Consider the following 8,975-nt stretch of genomic DNA (forward strand, 5'->3'; position numbering starts at 1 on the left):
TCCAAACAAAATCTCAGCTTAAATGACTTGGTATTTAACTCCAAGAGTGGGTTCAACTGCTCTACAGTACTTTTGTCCAAACGAAATCTCAGCTTAAATGACTTGGTATTTAACTTCAAGAATGGGTTCACCCTCTCGCGGAATATGCGGGGAGCTCGCTTGATCTCCTTGTCGTCCTCTGTGGTCACATCTGAATGCTCAGATACGTGTAAAGAAGACGAAAGGAAACAATGTAATTCACATCGGACAGGGTTGTTGCTCAAAGAATATTGTCGGCAGTGGTCCAGAACGTTCGGAAAACGGAGAGAGTGGTATGGTTTCAGCTGTATTGAATAGAATGCCATGGTAATGTTGTCATAATTAACTTTACGGCCTATAAAACAGAGAAAGTAGTCACAACGGAAAAAAAGTTCCAAGAATTGACGTGGGTTCGAACTTGCGATCTCCTCTATTACACCCCCCAACTCAACCGTTGATCCACCGAGTCGCATGGTTGGTTGGTTCGGGGAAGGAGACCAGACAGCGAGGTCATCGGTCTCATCGGATTAGGGAAGGACGGGGAAGGAAGTCGGCCGTACCCTTTGAAAGGAACCATCCCGGCATTTGCCTGGAGCGATTTAGGGAAATCACGGAAAACCTAAATCAGGATGGCCGGACGCGGGATTGAACCGTCGTCCTCCCGAATGCGAGTCCAGTGTCTAACCACTGCGCCACCTTGCTCGGTCCAAGTCGCATGAAACGCTGCTCTGTGGTTAGGTTATTTACAAAATCAACGCATGCGGAATTCTCATAGCAGTTTAACGACGTGTTCGCTAGTTAACAAATTAATACGAATTGCATAGCTACTGCTACTCGAGCCGAGACAGAGCATGTATTAGAGATGTTGCATCGTTGTTGGCTGCTGTTAAAATTCCAATACTCAAATGTTCACTGTAAATATTTAGAATTTTCCTTTCTTACACTGCTGGTAAGTGTCTATAAAATACTACTGAACTAATCACATAAATTATGAGTCATCTCCCAAGAGCCAGTATGGTTCAAATGGCTCTGAGCACTATGGGACTCAACATCTTAGATCATAAGTCCTCTAGAACTTAGAACTACTTAAACCTAACGAACCTAAGGACATCACACACACCCATTCCCGAGGCAGGATTCGAACCTGCGACCGTAGCAGTCCCGCGGTTCCGGACTGCAGCGCCAGAACCGCGCGGCCACCGCGGCCGGCTGGAGCCGGTATGAAATTGATCACTACCTACCCACGATAGCCGGTAATTTCCTTAACCTAAGCTCCCAGATCGAAGAAAAAGTATTTCGAGCATCAGCAGCGTGGGAGTGCGTAGTCACACATTTCCTTACGACTTTTTGTGATAATAACAACCTTTTTATATCAGCTGGTATCTGTTAAAAACAAAAGCGATGGATTTCAATGCCACTACAATATAACCTGACGATTAGAGCTGAACCTGACATTTGCGAAGCGAATTTTCGCCAGTCAAATATGATCCGACTTCACGGCGATATAATCTGGGAATAACGTTTATACAACGCAAATTTCCAGGTTAAGCGTGATACGACGCCAATTTCCACCTTAACAGAAGGTTAAATGCTTTATACAATGAAACGATAAAGAAACCGGTATATGCATGGACATTCAAGTACAGAGAGATGTAAACATGCAGAATACGGCGCTGCGGTCGGCAACGCTTATATATAACAAGTGTCTGGCGCAGTTGTTAGATTATTTACTGCTACTACAACGGCAGTTTATCAAGATTTCAAATGGCGCTGAGCACTATGGGACTTAACTTCTGATGTCATCAGTCCCCTAGAACTTAGAACTACTTAAATCTAACTAACCTAAGGACATCACACACATCCATGCCCGAGGAAGGATTCGAACCTGCGACCGTAGCGATCGCGCGGTTCCAGACTGTAGCGCCTAGAACCGCTCGGCCACTCCGGCCGGCTATCTAGATTTAACTGAGTTTGAACGTGATGTTACAGTCGGCGCGCGAGCGATGGGACACAGCATGGCCGAGGTAGCAAAGAAGTGGGGATTCTTCCGTACGACCTTTCCACGAGTGTATCGTGAATATCACGAATCCGGTAAAACATCAAGTCTGCGTCATCGCTGCGGTCAGTGTGGTGTCACCGCCAGACACCACACTTGCTAGGTGGTAGCTTAAATCGGCCGCGGTCCATTAGTACATGTCGGACCCGCGTGTCGCCACTGTCAGTACTTGCAGACCTAACGCCACCACATGGCAGGTCTAGAAAGACGGACTAGCACTCGCAACAGTTGTACGGACGACATTGCTAGCGACTAGACGTACGAAGCCTTCCTCTCATTTGCCGAGAGACAGTTAGAATAGCCTTCAGCTAAGTTAATGGCTACGACCTAGCAAGGCGCCATTTGTAACATTGCATGTATCTTAATGAGTCTCACTTGTATCATCAAGATTGCTGTATACCAAAGGATGCATAAAAGTTAAGTGTTCTAGTAGCTACGTTCTTTTCTTTATCGCATTCACTAATTATCCCGTTCCAGAAATCACGCCAGTCGGCGTGTGTGTACGCGTGCCTTTCTATCGGCTACCCGTCACTGTGGACTGGCTGCCTTGTCAGTCCACAAGTCAGAAAAGATCCTGCAGTGACATGACCAACGACGACTAAAAAGAATCGTTCAATGTGACGGAAGAGCAACCCTTCCTCAAACTGATAGAGAACTTCAATTCTGGGCCATCAACAAGTGTCAGCGTACGAACCATTCAACGAAACATCATCGATATGGGCTTCCGGAGCCGAAGGCCCACTCGTGTACCCTTGATGACTGCTCGACACAAAGCTTTACGCCTCCCCTGGGCCCGTCAACACCAACATTGGACTGTCGATGACTGGAAACATGTTGTCTGGTCGGATGAGTCTCGTTTCAAATTGTATCGAGTGGATGGACGTGTTCGGCTACAGGGACAATCTCATGAATCCATGGACTCTGCATGTCAGCAAGGGACTGTTCAAGCTGGTGGAGGTTCTGTAATGGTGTGGGGCGTGTGAGGACGAAGTGATATGGGACCCTGATACGTTTAGATATGACTCTGACAGGTGACACGTACGTAAGCATCCTGTCTGATCACCTGCATCCATTCGTATTGTGCATTCCGATGGACTTGGCAATTCAGCAGGACAATACGAGCCCCTACACTTCCAGAATTGCTACAGAGTGGCTCCAGGAACACTCTTATGAGTTTAAATACTTCCTCTGGCCACCTAACTCCTCAGACATGAACATTATTGAACATACATGGGATGCCTTGCGACGCGGTGTTCAGAAGAGATTTCCATCCCCTCGTACTCTTGCGAATTTATCGACAGCCCTGCAGGATTCATGGTGTCAGTTACCTCCAACACTACTTCAGATATTAGTGGAGTTCATGCCACGTCTTGTTGCGGCATTTCTGAGTGCTCGTCGGGACCCTACACAATATTAAGCATGTGTACCAGTTTCTTTGGTTTTTGAGTTTACAATCGTCCCATACGGTTTTAAAACATTCTAAGACAAAGCCTTACACGTTTTATTAAAATTATGAAAAGTTCATTTATGCACTGATGTCATTAAAAACTGTTCGTTTCCTTTTAAAGTAAAGAGGAATGGAAGAGATGAAAATGAAATGAAGAATCTCACTACTCTTAACATCACAGATCCGATTAAGATGCGAAAGGTAAGATTTAGTTGGCTGAGGTATGAGGGTAGCAATGGAGAGAGATGGCATGAGTGGGGGGTGTACTGCGCAACGCAATGGTAGGAAAATGTGGGATCTGAAGTAGCGGTAAATATGGTGTAAATCAGCATGTCATTGGTAAGACGGAAAAGAGAAAGATGTAGGAAGAGTTCCTTGGTGCGGTGAAACAAAAATTAGGGAGGAATGCGTCAGATCTGACAGGACGAATAAATGTAAGGAGAAAAATGATTGTTTGGAAGAAGGAATTTGTCGAAGTTGTGTAGGAGTGGACATGGAGTGTATGTACATGTTGAGCCGGCTTAGCAGAAAGTGTACTAGTGTTCTCGAAGTTGAGAGAACTTTTTAATCACTGACATGAATATATTTTTAGATTGTCGTAAACCTTGAGTAATAGACAGTACAATACTGAATAACCAATTTAGAAACACTTCTCTTGTGAAGCACAGTAATATTCCAAGTTATCTTGACAGTGATGAAGAATCCTAAGTTACTTATTATCAAAAGTACAAAAAACTTTAGGGGAACAATACCGATCCAAGATCATTCGACGCCTGACTGTGATTCGCAGAGACTAGTCAGAACAAGGTATAAGCTGAACAAATACCTTTTAACAACACTACAGGTAAGCTCAAAGGACTGTAGTAAGCTAGGAAGAATATCCAAGCTCGAGTGTAACGAAGAAACTCTTATAATGCTGAATGTGTTTTTCGTTTTCTTTTGTTATATCTGTGCAAGGTACAAACCTTCAGTCACTCAATACTAATATAACTGCCAGTATCGCTCGGTAATTATATGGTTTTCGATGTTATTTCCTATTATCTGGTATTTTCTGTTAAGTCGGATGGGACAGGTTTAGGTACTTCTACATCTACACACATCTACATATATACTCCGCTGGCCACAAAGCGGTGTGTGGCGGAGGGCACAATTCGCGCCAAAGTCATATTTCCCCCTCCCTCCCCCCCCCCCCCCCGCCCCCTGTTCCACTCGCGGATCGCTCTTATTTCCCTTATCTTTGAATGATGATCATTACGCGATCTGAAAGTTGATGGTAATAATATATGCTCTCCATCCTCGGTGAAGATTGGATTTCGGAATTTAGAGAGCAGCCCCTTCTGTTTAGCGCGTCGTATATCTGCAAGTGTGTCCCACTTCAAACTTTCTATGAGATTTGTAACGCTCTCGCGATGGCTAAATGTACCAGTCACGAATCAGACCCAACTGGTAAGGGTTCCATACAGACGAACAATACTCTAAGACTGGACAAGCTAACGTATTGTAAGCTATTTCCTTTGCTGAAGGACTGCATCGCTTCAGGATTCTACCAGTAAACCGCAATCTAGAGTTCGCCTTACCCGTTACTTGTGTAATCTGATCATTCCAAGTCGATCAAGTCAGCAAATCAAGAAGTCCATGCCGTCATGCGGACTACGACCGCTCCCTCACGTGAGTAGTTGGCAGACCACGCCTTGCTTGCTACGTTATCTTTGACTCCCGTAACGCCATCTGGGTTCAGAACTTGGCGAAATTACTTTTTGGACGTTTGCAGTAAACGCAGCAGTTTTCAGGAATATGGGAGTGTAGTGCCAAGGGAGGCCTCTTGGAACCTATAATATACCGTTGCATAGACTGCGTCATCGTTTCATCTCAAAAATTTGTGTATTATATAACAAATAGGTAAGTGTATTACACCACGTAATACACAACTAAGGGAGTCCTGATGTATGGATCGACGTTTTGGACTTTTATTAAGGGATTGAACAGCCCGATCAAGATGTTCCCCCTGATTCTCCACTGGATTAAAATCCGAGGAATATGGTGGCCAAGGGAATACGATAAACTCATCCTGTTGCTCTTAGAAACACGCATGGAAAAACAGAGTTCATGTAGGGTTGGCCATAGTTCCTACGGATAGGTACATACTTGTGTTGATTCATCGTGCCTTCCAGAATGACGATATCATTCAAGGGGATGCCATGAAAACATTCCCCAGATCATAACGCTCCCTCCGCCATCCTGGTCCCTTCCGACGAATGTTACAGAATGCTTGCTTTGAGTTTTACGTCGTACACGCCAACGGCCATCTTTCCGATGGCGCATAAAACGTGGTTCATTTGAAAAGACCACCTGTCGCCGCTCCGTGGATGTCCAGCTGGTGTACTGGAGTGCAAACTCCAACATTCGTCGCCGATGAACGGTCGTTGAGTAGAGACTGTGCATCAGGGCTCTTAGTTGTTCAACAATTGCACAGTTATTCGCCTGTACTCATCTCCGCAGCAGTCGTTCACCCTGCCTTCTACGGCCCCTTGATGCACCACAGTTGCCTCTGCGCCGCTTGTGGATAGCGGCAGTTTGCCATGCACGGAATATTTTAACCACGGTGGCACGCGAACTATTTACAAACTTAGCCGTTTCGGGAATGATCCCACCCTTGGACCAAAAGCCAATGATTATGCCCATTTGGTCGTCAGATAAATCGCTCCGTTTCTGCACTACGCGTCCTCCAGACACGCTTTATATACAGGGTGTTACAAAAAGGTACGGCCAAACTTTCAGGAAACATTCCTCACACACAAAGAAAGAAAATATGTCATGTGGACAAGTGTCCGGAAACGCTTACTTTCCATGTTAGAACTCATTTTATTACTTCTCTTCAAATCACATTAATCATGGAATGGAAACACACAGCAACAGAACGTACCAGCGTGACTTCAAACACTTTGTTACAGGAAATGTTCAAAATGTCCTCCGTTAGCGAGGATACATGCATCCACCCTCCGTCGCATGGAATCCCTGATGCGCTGATGCAGCCCTGGAGAATGGCGTATTGTATCACAGCCGTCCACAATACGAGCACGAAGAGTCTCTACATTTGGTACCGGGGTTGCGTAGACAAGAGCTTTCAAATGCCCCCATAAATGAAAGTCAAGAGGGTTGAGGTCAGGAGAGCGTGGAGGCCATGGAATTGGTCCGCCTCTACCAATCCATCGGTCACCGAATCTGTTGCTGAGATGCGTACGAACACTTCGACTGAAATGTGCAGCAGCTCCATCGTGCATGAACCACATGTTGTGTCGTACTTGTAAAGGCACATGTTCTAGCAGTACAGGTAGAGTAGTATCCCGTATGAAATCATGGCGGTGAATCGAGGAAGTACAGTACATACTGACGAAACTAAAATGAGCTCCAACATGGAAATTAAGCGTTTCTAGACACATGTCCACATAACATATTTTCTTTATTTGTGTGTGAGGAATGTTTCCTGAAAGTTTGGCCGTACCTTTTTGTAACACCCTGTACACTCCACTGCTAATGTTGTCACCTGCCATCCATGAGTGGCTATTGCACGTTGACATCGAACGCAGGTGGTGGTCACATTAATGTGACTGGACTGTGTATTTGATGTGGCATCTCTTAGCTGCCTCACGCTGTATAGATTCCCCTTAATGTCCAGAAGAGACCAAAATGTCAATACATACATCGGGACTATGCCTCCTTTAGTTTTATATTACGCGATTGAGTACATGTATCCACATCTGATGTAATATACATAACATTTTGAGATGAAATACATGCCACTGCATACTATGGGCTCCAAGGGGCCTCCCTTAATACTACACATTATCCTTGTCAAAAGGGGAGAAGTGCCGGCATTCGAGGTGATGTAGCTTTGATGTATATTATCTTTAAATTTACGTGACCTTACTCAAGTTATTACGTAGCTCAGGCTACGCTGTAGGTGTTTCGTAGGTGCCACGTGTTGGAATTGGGCCGTGGTCCTATTCCTTTGAGTACATTACACAAGGTACGGTCATCGCTGTGAATCTTTTCATTTGATCGTCCTTCAGTAAACTTCTGGATGCCAAAATATGTTTTAGAAAATATTGACACTGTCTGTGAACAACAGAACGATGAAAAGAATTACGAATCAGGCAAAGTGTATTGGAACTTGTCCTCCCTCTAATCTGCTAATGACCCTGCAAATAGTTTGCACGATAAATGGTGTCATTACGTCAGTGGCGAACTAATGGGAGTGAGTCGGAGTGGGGGAAAATGATGACCTGCTCTTGCCCTCTGGTCCTCTAGGAGGGGGGTGGAGGGGAGGGGACTAGCGGATCCAAGTCTCGATGCCCAATAAGAGGCAGTTAGAAGTTCGAGCCCCCATAAGTATGGAAAATACAATATAAACCTACTTACATATTATCAGACTATATCATTTTCGTATGGGAATGTTCAGAATTTTTAGAAGTTTTGTAAAACCCTACATGAAACATAGCAACTGTTGATTGATAACCAGTTGTCTGCTAGATGCAATTATATTATATGAAACGTTTATTTTATACCTATGCCATCAACACGAGTGTACCACAAGTACAGTATAAAAATACGTGCATAAGAGCAGTTAAGAGCTTACCAGCGACTTATTAATTTTTAATTAATTCATTACATCCTAAAATTACTTTTTCAAAGGTTATATATAGTTACTATGTAGTTTATTTTATGAATTTTAAAATCCAACTAGATAATTTGGAGCATAGTCATTTCGATTCATGCAACGGTTTTTACCGACTGTAGACATCAATATTAACACTATGGTCATCTAGAGTTTACACGACAGAACTGTAGAAAAACGTTTTGTAACTTTTTTTTCTGCTGAACACACCCAATATCGCTTACATTTGTATTTAGTTACGTTAGTTGCGTTCAGTGCCTTAAATGGATGTACTCCGCTTGCCGTATGACGGCTTCGTCGCGGAACAAATAACAGATCCGAGCAACAGAGAAATTATGTGATGATTTCTTTATCAAAAGGAACAGCATACCTGTTAAAGAATAGCAATGAGGGCAGTCAGCCTGAAACTTAGACTCGCAAAATTACGTTATAACTTGTAACTTGTTAGATCAACTGAATGTAGTAACCACTGCGGGATCTGTCTTAGCCTCCCATTTGAAACTCTAGCTGAATTCCCTTCAGATGGAGAAATCCCAAACATTCTGCTGTCTCATGCGCCCCAGAATACTTTTAGTTTCGTTCGAACTTCATTCCATTCTTCATGAAGCTCGATTAGGAATACTGCACAATTAATGTAATTTTTTCTTCGACATTTGTTGTGGCGAGTTAAGCGAGTTTAATCAGTGAGTCTAATCGTATTACTGTGTATCTAAGGAGAACCCAAGAAGTAAGTATCTATATTTCTAATTAGGTTATTACTATCTAGACATATTCTGGTA

This window comes from Schistocerca cancellata, chromosome 4 (genome assembly GCF_023864275.1).
Source record: "Schistocerca cancellata isolate TAMUIC-IGC-003103 chromosome 4, iqSchCanc2.1, whole genome shotgun sequence".
In the NCBI taxonomy this organism is placed as follows: domain Eukaryota; kingdom Metazoa; phylum Arthropoda; class Insecta; order Orthoptera; family Acrididae; genus Schistocerca; species Schistocerca cancellata.